We start from the raw sequence: 18,924 nt of genomic DNA on the forward strand, positions 1-18,924 counted from the left end.
ACAAACTCCTCTTGTTCATTTTCAAATATAAAAAAGTTCAGATCAGGACTGAGAGCTTACCTCAGAGCATCTGCTTTGCAGTGGGTGTATAATGATTTAACTGAGAATTTCATCAAACAGTGATCTGCACTGAATTTGCTGGTGGTTCCTCCCCCTTGTTTCCAGATATTAAATTGCAGATAAAGACACACTAAATACTGCCTTAATATTACTTTTCTACATAACCATTTGCTGCATTTTTTTGCGTGGGCTTGTTCAGGTGATCACAAATGGGAAGAGTTGACCAGGGTTGCCAGCTATCAGTATATTTACAGACAGTCCATAAAAAACAACTACAATTAGACCCATCTGTAAAAACATTTAGCTATCAGTGAAAACAACACCAAGCTTTGCAGTGGAGCTGAGGAGTTCCTCTCCTTGGTCCCTGCATGAGCTCCTTGTCATGGGCAGCTCCAGAGTTTGCAATTCCCCAGGCAAGGGAATAGACAGGAATTCTCCAGTCAGGAGCTCCCTCTGACCTGCTGCTTGCTGGTGGGGGCTGTTCCATCTCCAGCTTTGAACTCTTCATTGGCATCACAAGCTTCAGCACAGCATCAGCTTTTGGTGAGAGTGGATACAGCACACACCCCTGTCAGGCTTCCTGCGGCTGACGGGGTGGGGAACAGGAAACAGCAGGCCAGGCTTAGCAGACTCCCCTAGTCTCCCCACTGGTAAGCCACAATGAGGCAGTCACTAGTGGTGGCTCTTAGCCCAAGGTAGGTGACCTGCTCCTGGGCATCACCTGGCAGTGTGGGAGGAGGATCCAGAGGGGGATGATTTGGGTTGGGTTAGCTATAATAGGAATAGGTTTATGTCAGCATGCATATCGACTACAGTTCATTTTTGTCCTTTTGAGCCATCGTTATATTATGCAAGAATGTGTCTGTAAAAATGCTTTGGTTGTCCGTAACTTTTTCTATACGATTCATAGAAATCATTTTCAGCAAAAGGCAACCCTGAAGTTGACTGGGAATGATATTACATGATATTAAAGGTGATCAGTAACACAGAAAATTTGCTCTGGTGTTTAACGGTTTCACTCACAATAAAGGGTTCTGTCACCACCTTCCAAAAGACCCTGCATGCAGCTTTGGCTCAGAGGCTTGACAGCAACAGGCTCTTCGCAGCACAGTTACCTCACCCTGGCTTCCACCAGCCTGGTCACATCTGCTATTAAAAACATATTTCCAGCACACTTATATAATTATTCATACATGGTCAATAGATACTTTACATAATAATATTAATGGCCATTGTGTTATCAGTTGGCATGATACCTTATGTGACATCTTTAAAATACCCATTATGACAGCAATGAGTTAGGGGCAATGAGTGAATCAGGCCAGATGTGCATAAGGGAATGCTATGCCCATTGCCTCGGTCACAGTTTGCGAAGCCGCAATGTATTGAATTCTGCCAATGTAAGTTATTCATTAGTGTTTAGGCATTCAGATGCTGTGGTGGTGAGTACAATTTAAGAAATTCCAAGCTGGGGCAACTTTTTTTTTTAGCGCTTCTAACAGATTTCAGTGCTATCCCCTCCAGGGGAACAGAACCCCCAATGCTAAGAAGGATTAGGTAATAACAATCAGGATTCCATTATTAAAAATACAGATAGTTCTGTTGTGATGTCTGGTAGAACCTTGTGGTAAATTGCCTGCCAGGAACAAAGCTTACAGATCTGACAAGACTTCAAAGAAGAACATACGTGAAGTGCTGGGGAGGAGCATGTGGTCAGGGTGCATAAGAAGCCAATGGCATAAGGAAAGGGATAAAAGAGGTCCTGAAGGCCAAAGGTAGGTATCTAGGTGAGGAATTAAAGACCAGGACACTCAGGCTGTGTCTAGACTACATGCCTCTGTCGGCAGAGGCATGTAGATTAGACACATAGGCAAAGTCAAATGAAGCCGCGATTTAAATGATTGTGGCGTCATTTAAATTTACATGGCTGCCACGCTGAGCCGACAAACAGCTGATCAGCTGTTTGTCCGCTCAGCGTGCTAGTCTGGACACTCCCCTGCCGACATCAAAGCCCTTTGTCAGCAGCCCCGTTATTCCTCGTGGGATGAGGTTTACCGGGGCTGCCGACAAAGGGCTTTGATGTCGGCAGGGGAGCATCCAGACTAGCGCGCTGAGTGGACAAACAGCTGATCAGCAGTTTGTCAGCTCAGCGCGGCAGCCATGTAAATTTAAATGAAGCCGCGATCATTTAAATTGCGGCTTCATTTGACTTTGCCAAAACAACAAATCTACATGGCTCCGTCGACAGAGCCATGTAGTTTAGACGTACCCTCATTGTAGTATTCTTTGAAATGCTTCCAGTTCCACATGCAGGGCCAGGAAGACAGGCAGAACTGCAAGGTCTCACACTATGGATCACACAACAGTGTGCGAAGGAGGGAGTTAGGTTTATTAGGAACTGGGGAACCTTCTAGGGAAGGAGGATCTATTTAAGCAGGATGGATTTCATATACATAAAAATGGAACCAAATTGCTGGCATGTAAAACTAAAAGAGTTGTAGAGAATTTTGTAAAGTAAGGGAAGAGGAAAGCTGGTAGGTCAGAGGAGCCAGAGGTGAAAGAAAGCTGGTGTGGGTTGGCACAACACATTGGTAAGTAAGTGGGACAGTCCAGTCCACAAGCGATTTATAACTGGTATGCTAGAAAAACACCATACTACCCCCAACCCTCTGAGAAGCAGCAGGGAAAGGAGTGGGGAAAGTACCTCCAGCCCCGTCCTCTGCTTCTGTGTGGAGCCAGAGAAGACGAAGTTCTGTGAAACGGCCAGGGGAAGGACTGGGAGTTCTGCTCCTTTCACCACTGTGAGGACAGCAGGAAAAGGAGTAGAACTGCCAACAGCTTCTCCAGGTGTTGTAGTGCTCCCAGCCTCACCTTCCTGCAGGTAATATGTTAGATGAGGAGGAAGGGAAGAGAAAGTGTGGGGCCCTGGGACGGAAGGGGGTGGAACCAATGGGAAGGTCACATGCCCTCCTTTGTTGGTATACCCCTATCCTCTGCATCAGGAAGAAATGAATTTTATTTTCACCACTGAGGGGAGCATATTATTAGGGCAGAGACATCCCAGGGGGTGAATTTATTAAAGAGGGGAACCCTATATTTAGTGAAGGTGATAGGAAAAAAGGTGGGAAAGTACCGGAAAGTGTTAGGTCAGAACTGTCAATCATAAAACTATCTCATTTAAATAAAACACATGAAGGCCAACAAGTGAAGGATAAAATGTACAAGTGCTTATACTCAAATGCTAAATGTCTAAATACTGTGAGTGAATTAGAGTAGCTGGCATTCAGTGAGGATATTGATACCATAGACATCTCAGAAAGTTGGTGGAATGAGGATAATCAATGGGTCATGATAAAACTAGGATTCAAAATATATAGGAATGAGAGAGCAGGTTGTGCTGCAGGTGGAATAACACTGGATTTGAAATAAAACACAGAATCAAATGAACTAAAAATCTTAAATGAACTACTGTGCCATAGAATCTCCATGGATAAAAATTCTGTGCTTGAACAATAAGAGCATAGCAGTGGGAACATACTACTGACATTTGACCAAAGTGGTGACAGTGATTGAAATGCTCAGGGATACTAGAGAGGCAGCAAAGGTGGAAAATGGAATAATAAGAGTAGATTTCAACTATCCTCATATTGACTAGGTATATGTCCCTTAGTAAGGGTGTAGAGATGAATTTTAGACATCATAAATGACTGTTTCTGAGAGCAGTTATCCTGCTCCCTACTAGGAAAAAGGCAATTTTTGATTTAGTCCTGAATTGAGCACAGGATCTAATGCAGGGAGTGGGGATAGAGCTGAATCTCTCGGTGATAGCAACCATAATGCAACTAAATTTAACATCTTTGTAGGAGGAAAAATGCCAAAGAAACCCACCAAAGAAGCACATAACATAAATAGTTAAGGTGCTAATAAAACAAATGAAATGGAAAAATCACAAGAATAAAATAATTAAAAGCTGCCTGGAAACTATTTATAAAACAACATGGTTAAAAAGCAGACAAACAAATCTGTTAAAGATTAGAAGCATAGTCCTCGTGAGGAATTTGGCAAATCAAGTGTTAAAGTGTAATAAGGCAAGTCAAGAAAAAATTCAATGTAGCTAGGGACACAAAACCTAACAAAAAAGTATGTCAGAAGTAGAAACAGCCATTGAAACAGCTGAATTATCAAGGGACTAAAACAGCACTCCAGGAAGATAAGTCCATTGCACAGAAGCTAAATTAATTCTTTACATCAGTCTACACTACAGAAGAGATGGGGAAGAGCCTCACATCCAAACTACTCTTTTCTGGTGAAAAATATAAGGAACTGTCCTAGGCTGAGAAATCAATAGAGTAGTTTTAGGAACAAAATTAAATAGTAAACCGTAATAAGTTATTGATGCCAATTGTATTCACCCAAGAGTTCAGAAGAAACCTAGTTATGAAACTGCAGGACTACTAACTGTGGTATGTAGCCCATTGTTTCAATCAGTCTCCATACAAGATGACTGGAGAGTAGCTAATATAAAGTCATTTTTAAAAGACTCCAGATTGCCAGATCATGGCAATTACAAGCCAGTAAACTTAAGTTCAACCAGGCAAATTAGTTTGAACTATAGTTAGGAACAAAATGATCAGACACACAGTTAAACATGATGTATTGGGGAAGAGTAAGAGTGGCTTCTGTAAAGAGAACGCATACCTCACCAACCTATTAGACTTCTTTGAGGGGGTCAACAAGAATATTGACCAGCCCAGGGTAATTCACTCAGAATAGTGTGCTTGGATTTAGAGAAAGCCTTTGATGAGGTCTCTCTCCAAAGGCTCTTAAGACAACTAAGCAGTCATGAGACAAGAGAATCGTGGATCAATAACTGTTTAAAGATAGGAAACAAAGTGCAGGAAGAAATAGTCAGTTTTCATAATGGAGAGATGCATGTACTGGAATTTCCCAAGGAACTTTAATGGGACCTATGCTGTTCAACGTATTTATAAATAACCCAGAAAAGTGGGTAAACAGAGAGGTGGCAAAATTTGCAAGTGATACAAAACTTCTCAAGATAGTTATGGCAAATGGTGACTGTACAAAATTACTATGGGGTCTCACAAAATTAGATGATTGGGTAAGAATATGGCAGATGAAATTCAATGTTGATAAATGTAAAGTAATGCATAGTAGAAAAATAATCCCCAATCTATTCTAAATAAGATGTTGCTATTCAAGAAAGATATCTTGAACTCACCGTGGATACTCCTCAGAAAACATCCATTCAGTGTGCTAGAGAAGTTTAAAAAAAAAAAGCTAACGAAAGGGTAGACATCATTAGTGAAGGAATACATAACACAGAAAATATCATGAGATCACAATATAATTCCAAAGTATACACAATTTTTTATATGGGGTGCAGTTCTGTTCACCCCATTTCATAACCAATTATATCAAAATTGGAAAAGATGCAGGTAAGGGCAACAAAAATTCTTGCAGGACAGGAACACTTTCCAGATGGGAATAGATTAAAAAAACTGGATCTGTTCACCTTAGAAAAAAGACAGCCAAGAGGGGAGGTGATAAACGCCTGTAAAATCATGACTGATAGAGGAAAAATGAATAGGGAAATGTCAGTTACTCTTTTATAGAACTCAAGAACCAGAAGTTACTCTTGCAGTGTAGGTACTACTATCAGGGTAATGCCTGGATGTGAGGGAAGTAAAGTAGGGGTTTGTCAGCCCAAGTGGTCTAACTCCCTGTTTCCATAGTGACCTGAATCCTAGGGCAGCATGAACTAGTAGCCAGAGTCAATGAGACTACCTTCTACACAAGGCAGGGTGAATTGCTGGCCTGGGGAGTATGTGAGGTCTAATGTCCAGATTCAGCCCACAGAGTGTGGTTAACTCCTGATAAACAAGTGTGGGATAGGTATACCCTCCCAGACACCTTTCCCCTTTAGAGGATATCCAGTTTTGGCCCTTTCTTTTCTCCTCCCATTTGGAAGAAGAAGTTCACATTTGCCTGGGCCTTCAATGGCTGATGTGACAAACAAAAATCATAAGGCTGAAGTGAGTGGCATGACCTCATAATCCAAGCATTGGTGTTCTTCATGCTAGTGGTCCATCAGAGGGGAATCTGTGTGGTGACCAGCTGAAAGAGGTTTCCTGCTGGTACTATCTCAGGAAAGTGATTGTCTACTTCATGGCCAGAACCTCCATCTCTTGTAGAATAGTGGGTCTCTTGGGGGAATAGTTTGTGTCTTAGATAAAAGTTTGGGTGCTCCTCCCCATGCATTTCTTGCAATAATAATGCATCAGTACTCACTTCAAAGCACCTGTCTGGAGGACAAAATTGTTTTTCCCAGAAAATGTTCAACCAACTCTAGTTTGTATCACAGGGAGGCATTTTTAATATTACATGATGCTAATTCATGCATTTCCACAGTGGCTTAAATTAAAAGTTTGGTAGAAGCAAATATCTCTTATTAAAGATCCTTACAACTTGGGCATGTGCTTTAGATAGGCATAACATTAATTTGTAAATTAAACACATTATCTGTTTACTGCATATGAATTTTTCAGTTGACATGAATTGGAATTGCAGTTTATGTAATGTGAGAACATAGCCCTAGTCACATTTTGTTGGGTCAGAGGATTCTAAATTACTTTGCACTATTGCTGGTGAATATGTCTATGTAGGAAGGGTTTAGATGAAGGTATACAGTCAAGACAAAATACACCTATGGAAAAGATGAGTGGTAAAAAAACTCACTATCACTCAATATTTAGCTTTAATTCCATCTGGATGAAAGTCTTCTTTCTGGTTGCGGAGGTACATTTGCTCTAATTTCTACTGCTAGCCATTTAAAACAGATTATCTTTAGTACCACAGAGACTACAAGACTATAGATTAATTTTACTGCAAATAGAACAATACATAAAATTGTATTCAATAATATTTTTGTTATTAGAAAAGCAAACAGTCATGTTTACGTGAAGCAGAGCTGTTTTAGCAAACACATGGACTAAATTTTATTTTGATTCTTTCAACCTTGTTAAGACCATCTGTTCATCCTTTTAAAATTGTAAATAGTGTTATTATTTGATTAATTTCATTAACCTCATCTACAACTTGCTTCTTCTACATTTTGTCTACATGAGCTTTTTATATTTTTTTTATTTTTAGTAGAGATGGAGGAAATATGGTAGCAACATTGTAGAAGTTAGCTTAGGTACCTTTTCAACATAATGTCCTGAAAGAGTAATCACTGCAACAGTTTTGAAATGAAAATATGATTATCAACTGTCTGTTCACTCTGCAAACATTTTGGCCCAATTTCGAAAGCTGGTTACAAGTTAGAAAGAGGAGCCTCAGTAATAATGGGGGCTTTCAACTCTCCATGTAATAACTGGGTACATGTCACCTCAGGATGGGATGCAGAGATAAAGTTTCTTGACACTTTAAATTACTGGTTTTTGGAACAGCTGGTTCTGGAACCCACAAGAGAAGAGGCAATTAGTCCTCAGTGGAGTACAGGATCTGGTCCAAGAGCTGAGAAAAGGTGGACCAACTGGTAATAGAGAGTATAATATGTTTAAATTTAAGATCCCTGTAGTAGGAAAAATACACAATACTGTAGCATTTAGTTTCAGAAAGGGGAACTGCACAAAAATGAGGAGGTTAGTATAACAGGGTATGTCTACACTACCACCCTAGTTCGAACTAGGGTGGTTAATGTAGTCATACAAACTTGCAAATGAAGCCCGGGATTTGAATTTCCCGGGCTTCATTTGCATGTTGCCGGGCGCCGCCATTTTAAATATCTGCTAGTGCGGACTCCGTGCCCACGGCTAAACGCGGCACGAAATAGATAGTTTGGAATAGGAAGCCTAGTCCGAACTATCTATTTCGTGCCGCGTGTAGCCGCGGGCACGGAGTCCGCACTAGCGGACATTTAAAAATGGCGGCGCCCGGCAACATGCAAATGAAGCCCGGGAAATTCAAATCCCAGGCTTCATTTGCAAGTTCGTATTACTACATTAACCAGCCTAGTTCGAACTAGGGTGGTAGTGTAGACATACCCACAGAAATTAAAATGTACAGTGTCAAAAGTGAAAAAACTGTAAGCTTCACAGAAATTTTTAAAGACACCATAATAGAGGCTCAACTTAAATGTATAAAGATAAAAAGAAAGCTAAAAAAGGCCCACTGTTGCTAAACGGCTAAGAAAAATAAACAGTAGAGGCAGAAAGGCATTGTTCCTTAAGTGGAAGTTAAATCATAGTGAGGAAAGTAAGGAAACTGTCAAAATGACATGTAAAAATATAATTAGGAAAGCCAAAAAAGAATTTGAAGAACAGCTAGTCAAAGACTCAAAAAGTAATTCAGAAACTGGAAGACTGCTAAACAATGAGGGGGCCACAAGAATCTGATGATTGAGATGCTAAAGGAGAACTCAAGGATGATAAGGCCATTACAGAGAAATTAAATGAATTCTTTGCATCAGTCTTCACAGCTGTGGATGTGAGCTGAGGAATGAATGGTAAGTTTTCCGAATGGAGAAAGGTAACTAGTGGGGCCCCCCAAGGGCCTGTCTTGGAACCAATCCTATTCAACTTATTTATAAATGATCTAGAGAAAGGAGTGAACAGTGAGGTGGCAAAATTTGCCGAGGAATCCAAACTGCTTAAGATAGTTAAGATCAAAGCAGACTGTGAAGAGCTTCAAAAAGATCTCACCAAATTAAGTGATTTGGCAAAGAATGACAAATGAAATTTAATGTTGATAAATGTAAAGTAATGCACATTGGAAAAAATAATCCCAACTATACGTACAGTATGATGGGGACTAATTTAGCTACAACTACTCAAGAAAGAGATCTTGGAGTCACTGTGGATAGGTCTCTGAAAACATCTGCTCAGTGTGCAGAGGCAGTGAAAAAAGCAAAAGGGATAGAGAAGAAGACAGAAGATATCTTAATGCCTCCATATAAAACCATGATACATCCACATCTTGAATACTGCAGACAGATGTGGTCACCTCATCTCAAAAAAGATATATTAGTATTGGAAAAGGTTCAGAAAAGGACAACAAAAATTATTAGGGTTTTGGAACGGGTCCCATATGAAGAGAAATTAAAAAGACTTGGATGTTTCTGTTTAGAAAAGAGGAGATTAAGCCGGGATATGATGGAGGTCTATTGAATCATGACTGGTGTGGAAAAAGTGAATATGGAAAAGTTATTTACTTATTCCCACAATATAAGAACTAGGGGTCACCAAATGAAATTAAGAGGCAGCAGGTTAAAACAAACACAAGGAAGTTTTTCTTCACTCAGCGCAGTCAACCTGTGGAACTCCTTATCGGAGGACGTGGTGAAGGCTAGGACTTTAATAGAGCTCAAAAAAGAGATAAATAGATTCATGGAAATTAGATCCATCAATTGCTATTAGCCAGGATTGGTAGGAATGGTGTCCCTAGCTTCTGTTTCTCTGGAGGTTGGTGAAAGGGAAGGGATCATGTAAGGATTACTTGTTGTGATCCCTCCCTCTGGGGCATCTAGAATTGGCCACTCTCGGCAGGCAGGATACTGGGCTGGATGGACCATTGGTCTGACCCATTCTGATGTTCTTATATAAATCTGATGAATTGTTCTAGTTCGAAAAAGCGCTCTCATGAGATTATGCAAATGAAGCGTGAGATTTGCAAATCCGTGCTTCATTTGAATTTTTTATCTGCTTCATTTGCATTCCTCTTTTGAGAGAGGAATGCAGGCTAGACAAGCCCCCAATGATGTCAATGGAAAGATGCTCTTTGACTGCAAAAACTGGGCATTGTATTTGGTCACTTGTGATGTACAATATTTATGAAGTCAGATGGTTTTCACTAGTGTAATAAAGATGCATTTGAGTTATATACACATAAATAGGACTATAAATGTCATAACAGTCCTGAAGGTTATAACAAGCATGCCCCACAGTGAGGAACACATTTGTGTCAAAGGATAACAACCATATGCTTTTCCCATATTCCTAAATGGGGGTGCAGGTTCCGGATCAAATCTGTTTAGAGGAAATGGAAGGGTACTCAGTGGAAATGGAGAACCTAGAAAGGAGGATATTGAGAGTTTCTCCTAGTCCTGCAAAAACAAAGCAAAGGTATGCAGAACTATTTGTTAATGGAGATTACCTTTATAGAAAACTTGAATATTGGTATTGTTGCAAATGAACAAAAAATTAAGAATACAGAGTTTGCAAGCTCAACACATACATGTTACAGTTGGGTCAAGCACTCATTACATAGATGTAATAAATGATCTTTATGCTTTTCAGCTTTCATCCTCACCATACCATACATACTTGTATGTAATTGGTAGTAGTAACACATTATTTAATAGAGGTTTTTCAGTATTGTTTACTTTAAATATTAGCTGACACACAACATACTGTGTAGCTCAACAGAAAACCTAGTGAGCAAGAAAGGAAATAAAACACATTTTACTGAGAGTTCTTTAATTTCTTGAATGCCACATCCAGCCAAAACTCTAACCTACTGAGGATTTCTGCTTTTGCCAATGTTGTTACATAGAAATTGAGTTTTTTCCTTGGACACATGCTATATATAATATGAGAATTAAGTATTTCCTGATGAAAAAGTCCACAATTAAATGAGGTTAAAGGAGCACTTATTTTTACTTATTTTATTTCTCTTAGATCACAAGATCCTCAGAGCAGAAACAGTTGAATTGTCGTACTCTACAGGACTGAGGACAGTACATAGGCAATCAAAGTCTTTAATACATGTATTACACATAAAATTTCCTCTTCTACATAAATGAATATATTCTGGATTGCTCTAATTTCCCACACCAAGAGAAAAACTATAAAAGAATGCTGATATTTTCTGGAAGTGCTAAAATTCTTAGCTAGATATGTCCTTTTTTTTCTTGCCACTATAAAACAATAAAAACTGCATGTTGGTGCACATAAAGAGGAGAGATGGATCTACAGTACTCATCTCGTTGGGAGGAGAATGAAATTACCTTAGTGAGTTTATGAAGTAATTTCAGATAGACACAGCATGTGATTATTGTAGGAAATGTCCTTCTTTTCTGCTTATTTGTTTGGATTACTTCTATTAAGCACCATTTACAAAGGTGCTGCTCCAATGTATTACACAGCTTATGTGGTTACATTCAAGTACTTCAGCACCAAAGGTGTGCTATAAATTTGACACAGAGAACAATACTACAATCTCACTAGTGACAAATATTACCTTACTGCATAGCTGTTGTGTTATATTACACTTACAGAAAAAGATGAGATATGAGTGGCTAAAATTACCAAGAGGACTAAATTTAACACACTGAGCCTTATAAAATAAATCAGTCTAATTGACAAACTAAACACCAGTCTGTTAAAGAGATTTAAAGGGACAAGACATTGTGGTTTACAATTGTCAAGTTAATTGGGCAATTCTTTTTCAGTAGAAAATGGAATTATGTGACCTTAAAATACTTCTACTTACAAGGTTATTTCCATAAATATTGTAACACTTCAGGAGCCATGAAATTCTACGTAGCCTGGGGAGGTTGATTGTTATGCAGTTTGCTGACAATAGTGATGCCAATGTCACTTACAGATCAGAAGGCAGTGCTGCTGTATGAGTGAAGTAGGTCATTCTCTGTGCCCCCTCAAGACTCATAATATTATTAGCATTGCAGTGCTATTCAGTCTCTGTGTTTAAAAGCCTGAGTTCAGATAGAAATGAATTTTGCCAGACAGAGGATTATGGGATTGATCCCAAAGAGAGAGACAGCACAGTTCTGACTCTATGTGGACTCCATTGATTTCAGTAGAGGTCTCCTGATTTTCACCAGCTGAAAATCAGTTTCATTGCAATTTTCAGGTCTCTGCAGATTTAAAAATAATGTGCAAACAAACCTTGAAGTGGGCTTTTAGCTACAAAAATTATTTTACCCCATATGGCATTCTGAGGTTCAGTATTCACTGAATCTGATTCCATATAAAATTTGCTCAGGTTGCAAGTAAAATGACTGCCACATATGTCAATGCCCTTGGTCTCTGACAGTCATACCTGATGTTCTCTATCCCACATACCATTCCCAGTTAGAGAGAATCTGCAGACCAAATCGTTCCCTCACTTATACCTGTGCAATCCATCAGAATGTGTCCTTCGTGACACAAGTGGAAGTGCATTGCCTTCAACTGGCAATGATACATAGAATGGAGAGAAACCAGCATGACTGCCATATCCCAGAGTGAGGTTATATGGCTGGCAGTTAGAAAACTGTACCTTTTTGTTTGCAAGCTGATTGATTTGTCCTGGAAATCACCGTGCCACAAGGAATATTACATTTTTACAAAGTCACTTTTCAGGGTATAATCACCTATTGAGAAATTGAGGATTTGCTCCCTTGTAAGCAAGCTATGCTTTCATTCCCCCTTTCTAGGACACTAACATCAGTGTTGTGTTAATAATTTAAAAATTGCTATATCATTCACTTAGCCAACGATATTTAACAGAAAGATTTACTAAGCAAGGGAATACTAGGGCGTAGTAAAATTCAGAATATGTGAAACAGTGTTGCCATGTTTTCAACTAAGAAACACAGTTACATTCAGAAAGCTTTTAAAATACTCATGTTTACCTCCTGCAACAGCATAACCCCATGTTTAGTTAGTAATAGTGAAGTACAAGCATTAAAAACCCAATTATTTCTTACAATAGACTCTTTTTTTAAATCTTTCAATTTTAAATGGATGTATTACTGAAACTATTTAAACTGTTAATTCAATTCATATCTTGAACTCATGCCAATATCTAACTGCTCTGTATTTTTAATTCTAAGGAACATACTTTTTTGAGGTTGAAACATGCAGTCCTTGCACCGAGTCACTCTTGATTAAATGAGTATGTCAATAGGAATATGTCTGGCATAAGACAAAAAAAAAAAGATTGTAAGTATGGCTCATTTGATTTTATTGTGTTGCACAGAGTTTATTATAATATGGTCATAATCCTAATTTTTAATGTTAACCAAAAAAAGACACTAGTACTAGCTAGTGTCAATTCCTTCTTTTAGCTCTATGTGAGCCATCCAAATCCAACACCAATTCAGAATGTGAAATTGCTCAACAATGTTGGTTAAAAATAGAATGAATATTGGCATGCATCTCAGGAATGTTGAATAACCTCAGTAATTAAGCTTTTTCGTGAACTGGAGATCATACATTTGGTTTTTTTTCTGTACATTTGTTCCAATAAGATAAGATGCAACACCTACAATAGCGGAACTTGACATTTGTTTATTGAGTTTCCTATTTTCATTCTACAGGTTATCTCCTGCTGCACAAACACAGACACAGAATAATTAATAGCAGACTCTCAGTACATGCTGTACCTTGTGAAGGAATGCTTCCAGAATCAACACTAACCTCCCAGTAGGGAAATATCTAACTGACCATTGTGAGGAATTAGATGTAAAAATGATTAGACAGTAAATAGAAACTAAGGCTTTGAACCTCATCCTACAACCACTTCTCATGTGACTAAGTAACAGTGCTTTAGGGTGAGCAAGAGTTACAAGATCATTCCCTTACGTAACAGTATTTTCCTAGAAGAACAATCTCAATGGTTTTACTATTCTGTAATGTTAAAATTAAGAAAAACAGATCTGGGAATATAGATACATGAATATCGATAAGCACCCAGATAAACAGAAGAGATAAATAAGTACACAAATCAAAGATTGTAAACAATCTTTGTAGACAAGTAACAACTTCCAGATGAATCCCTGTAGTGTTTTAGATGCTGCTTGTAATTATTAGAACTGGGAGCATTGGCTCTAGGGAGTCTGGAAGCACAGGAAGCAGGAAACAGGAAGGAGTGAGGAGAAGATTGACAGAGGCTGAGTGAAAGCTACCGAGAGATGCAGCAGCTTTGTAAAGGGGTTCCACTTTTGGTAAATAAAGTCCTATTGAAGTTTGTTAGTACCTTGCTTGCATGATATAACAATCCCTAATTCCCACGGAGAATCCATAACCTACTGCCTCCAAAACAGCTTGCAAGCCAACAGTCAGATCAAGAGACCCAAGTCTGTATTATTTCTTTTGCTGCTGACAAGATTCAGCCTTTGACTTTTTGATTCATGTTGATTCCACTTAGCAGATAGCAGACTGTATATGACTGTCTTCATCCATTGCCTCTAGGCCAATAATAGTTCTTATACTCTAAGGCTGCGTCTAGACTGGCATGATTTTGCGCATATACTTTTAATGGAAAAGTTTTTCCATCTATACTGTCTATACTGGCATGTGCCTTTGCACAAAATATTTGCTTTTTAACCATCGGCTTTCTTGCACAAGAAATTAACTTGTCCTGGCCCTCTTGTGCAAGAAGAACCACTGATTTTGTACAGTACAAAGTCAGTGTTCTTGCACAAATACTTGTGGCCAGTCTAGACAGGCGGCAAGATTTTGCGCAAAAGCAATTGCTTTTGCGCAAAATCTTGCCAGTCTAGACTCAGCCTAATAGAACTATGGACCAAATAGTTACTGAAAGAAATAGGAATTTCAAACTAGAAATCAGGTGAAAAACAATTAAATGTGTGAGAAGCAGAGACAAGGGATTAAGTTAAAAAAAAGGCATAGATACCAAGGAAAATATATACAAAATAATAATCAACCCACAACATGAAATGGTGGAGTGAAAGGTTAAGCAGTGGCTGGAAGTAAGGACAGCAAAAAGTTATGAGGAATACAAGCTGATAAAGAAAAAGGTGAAAAAAACAGTGATTGTGGAAACCCAGTGTCGGGCACATATGGAGGATTACTTACATAGAGGGAAAATGTACAGTTTAACCAAAATGATGCAAAAGAAGCACTGAAGACTCCAGAGCCTTAAGTGAGCCAAGACAAAACCAGAAGAGTACTGGTGGGATATAGTGAAATCATTGGGAGATTGCTGTGATTTTAATGAGAAACTTGTCAAAAAAGAGTATTTGAGGAAACTGTTGAGTGAAGTATGCTGAAGCAATGACCTCACAAGACCTATCTGACAAGTGGAGAGTCAGACAGTGTTAAGGACAATGGTACTGGACAGTGTCCCATAGAATGGTGGTGATGACAAATTTCTTTCACTTACTCCTCCCAACTGGAAAAAAATGCCCAACAATTAGAGGAGCACATTGGTTTCTATCACTCAGAATGAAAGGGAATGTACAAGAATGTTGTTAATACTTACCAGTCAAGTTAACAAGACACACAATGAAATGATTGTAAGGAATTATTGAGAAAAGACTTCATGGGCCACTGGAGCTCCAAGTAAATGGCAATGTAGGCAATGTTTGTGGCCTGAATTTTGCAGATGTACTGGCATAAACCAAGGGAATTGAACTTACTATTTGCAAACATAGAGAAGGTTTATGACAGAGTTCCTAGAGAACTAATATGATGGTATGTATAGTCATGCAACTTGTATGTTCAGATTATTATGGAGATATACATGGGTAACACAACAACAAGAAAACAGTAGTTAGAAACAGCTGTGGTTACAGTGAGACATTTATAGGAGGAATGGTATATATCAAAGAACCAATTTTAAGCCCATTCCCAACTGTGATTGTAATAGACACCTTGACAAAAGAGATTAGGGAAGAGTCTCCATGGAGTTTGCTTTCTACTGGTGTCATTATGTAATATAACAAAGATAAACTGGAAAGGTCTGTAGAAATGATATAGGACTGCATTCAAAGAAAACTGTTTATGAATCATCTGACATAAGATGGAATAAATGCAATGCTTCATTAAGAAAGAACACAAGAAGCCAATACATTTAATGGTATAGAGTTCAAGTTTGCAATAATTGAAATATTTCTGTTCAAGCGTTGTGCTATCACAGAAATGTGAAGGTGGATATTAGTGGTAGCTCAAAAGAACTTGGTGCAAATGGAAGTAATTGACAGGAATTTTCTGGACAAATATGCCAAGTCAACTAAAGAGGAAAGCATATAATACAGTGATTAGGCCAGTCATGTCTATAGGTTGGAATGATGGCCAATCAGGACAAAACAAGAATGCTGAAGTAAACACTGGGAAAGACAAGAGCTGATAAGCTCTAGACAATGAAATAGTCTGAGTCCTGGTGTAGATAATCCCCACTGCAGAAAAGCTGAGAGAATATCTATTGAGAGAGTTGGGTCATGTGAGACAACAAGAGGTAGGATACATTGGTCAGAGAGTACAAAATTAGTTAGAGGAAAAATAGCACAAGGAAGATCCCCCCCAAAAGGTTGGTCAAGATGCTGAACGTGGCCTGGAAGATGTTCAGAATCAACTTGAAAGATGTACTCAACAGGAACACTTGGAAATGAGGAAAAAGAGCCTCTAACTCTGACTGATGGGATAAGGTGAAGACGGTGATCTATGGTAGTTTTAATACAGTAATTCCTCATTAAACACTATAGATATGTTTCAGAAAATGATCGTGTTAAGTGAAAACATGTTATGCGGGGTCAATTTTCCTATTGAAAATAATGGAAAAGGTTGGCGTTGTGTTTCAAGCAGTGGTGTCTGTTGGGACCGGCACATAAGGTTGGGGGAGAAAGGAGAATGGGTTACAGCAGGGAGGGGAGGTGTTTGGCTCTGGGGAAGGGAAGGGGAGGAGCGGGGAGGGGGATTGGGTTGGGAGTATGCCCCTGTGACAGATCTGCCAGGACCAGCACTGTGTCTGGCGAAGGGGGGTCACTGGGGAATGGCACGGCGAGCGGCAAACCCTCTGCTGCTTTGAAGGGAGGCGGGGGAAGCCCCATGCAGCCGCCAGCAATGGGCCAGCTGGGAAAACCATGTTATTCCGGGAACAGTTGTATAATTCAAAAAACCTAAAAAAAAATCATGCTATCGTGAAAACGTGTTATGTGGGCATGTGTTAAATGAGGAATTACTGTACTCAGAATATAGAATGAAAACATGTTCAACCAAAAAGCCTACCTGTAAATTACATATGTTCTTTATTTTTGATCTTTTCTAATGAAACTAATGGATTGATTATTGATTATGGATTGACCTGAGTTAGCATGGTGAAGGTAACATTCAACCTTGATTACAATGGAGCTTTTACTTGCCTATACATACAGTTTAATTAAGTCTCTTAGACCAGATCTCTTTTCACCCTCTTTTCCTATCTCACCAAAGTACAGCGTAATATTGGTTACCGTTGTGGGGTTATCTCCCTCTTCTGATCAATGAAGATCTTCGTGCGGCTTAAGCTCTCTTGCAGCTTTGGGTGTAATTGAGGCCTAGAAAGTGAATGTAGCCATAGTACTGTCTACCCAAAGTGTTAAAAAATTATCAGTCAGGACCCAATAATTGATGAGATTCTTAAAAATCAAGTTTGTGGTGATGTTGTAGCTGTATTATCCTGGTATATTAGGGCACATCTACACTGCAACATTATTTTGATATAACTAACGCTATTCCAAAATAACTTAGTCTGCATCTACACAGCAGTCAGTTATTTAGAAATAGTGTCAAAACACTGTCAAGCTGGAGGACTTCTTACTCTGACTCCTGTAACCCTCACTGTATGAGGAATAAGGGAAGTCGGAGGAAGAGTGCTCTATTTCGAAATAAATGCTGTGTATATGCTCCCTAATTGTAAACAAGCTATTTTGAAATAAGATACGCAATGGACGTAGTTCAATTTGAGTTGCTTATTTCAAGTTAAGCCCTCAGTGTAGATGCACCCTTAGAGATACAAGGTGGGTGAGGTAATGTCTTTTATTAAACCAATTTCTGTTGGTGAGAGAAACAAGCTTTCTAACTACACAGAGCTCTTCTTCAGGTTGGGAAAGGTTCTCAGAGTGACACTTCACTTTGAATGGGGTCTTAGAATATGTGTTAACTATCAATGCTAGAAAACTGTTCTACCTTGCACTTAGTTATGACACACTGAATAGCTTTCCCAGACCGGATGAATAACTCTCTTTACCTTGAAATCTTTCCTTTTTCACTAACACAAGTTGGTCCATAAAAGATATTACCACAGCATCTTGTCCCTTAAAATCATGACATATATTAAAAACAATAGATTGCAGATTATTTTTATGTGCTGGAGGGTTTCTGAGCCTTGAGTGAACACTCAGTTTCTATTTTCAGGCTTTTCTCTGCAGCCAACTGTGCTTATAACTCATATAAAAATAATAATAAAAAACAAATAAAAGCTAAGATTCTCAGGTAGTCATATGTCTTAAGGAGTTGAGGCTTAAAAAAGCATTAGCTACTGAATGATTTGTATGAAACTTGTATGAGTATGATTTGTATGAGTCGGGAACACTAAAGCTGTTCGCTCTTCTGTGTTGTGTAGTCTTGGGGCTCCTTTCTTTCATTCTTCTTCATTCAGGCTGGCCCTCCCCGTCCTTGATGATTCCACATTGGCTGTTGATGTGTGGATGGATTACCAAGATGGTGGATATATGGCTCCTCTTCTCCTTGCCTGGAGCCCTCTGATAGCAGGTAGTTGGCAACAGTTAATTCAGATTGAATACCTTGGGGAGGACTTTTGGTGAGCTGTGATTTTTCACTATGGAGTTCTTTTATGTTCTGCAAGTTGAAGATAGGAAGTGGCTTCATGTCCTGATGCCGGACTTGACTCTCTTCTATCTGAAAATGTGTTTTTCCAGGCTCAGAACATATGTGTGGATGGTTCTTGTTATTTACAGGCTTTCCTGAGCTTGTGTCTGACTGTTGTTGCTACCTTTCAGACTCCTAGCCAATTGGCCTTCCTCCCCTTCTCTAGCTCAGGCACTGCTGCTGGCTATCCAGGTGTACAAATCAAGTGGATTAGGCCCTTCTCTGTCCA

At 39.1% G+C, this 18,924-nt stretch overlaps 1 protein-coding gene and 1 long non-coding RNA gene across 3 annotated transcripts in view; one reads left to right on the forward strand and one right to left on the reverse strand.

Moving 5' to 3' along the window:
- Nucleotides 1–18,924, reverse strand: part of GPC6 (glypican 6) — a 1,157,918-nt gene that overhangs the window by 628,852 nt on the left and 510,142 nt on the right. The gene's annotated exons all lie outside the window — the stretch shown is intronic.
- On the forward strand, nt 1,381–10,890 carry LOC112544226 (uncharacterized). The gene is made up of 3 exons (XR_003087553.3): nt 1,381–1,460; nt 10,093–10,202; nt 10,758–10,890. It is a non-coding gene; the product is annotated as an uncharacterized LOC112544226 (long non-coding RNA).

Source organism: Pelodiscus sinensis, chromosome 1 (genome assembly GCF_052426305.1).
Source record: "Pelodiscus sinensis isolate ZL-2025 chromosome 1, ASM5242630v1, whole genome shotgun sequence".
In the NCBI taxonomy this organism is placed as follows: domain Eukaryota; kingdom Metazoa; phylum Chordata; order Testudines; family Trionychidae; genus Pelodiscus; species Pelodiscus sinensis.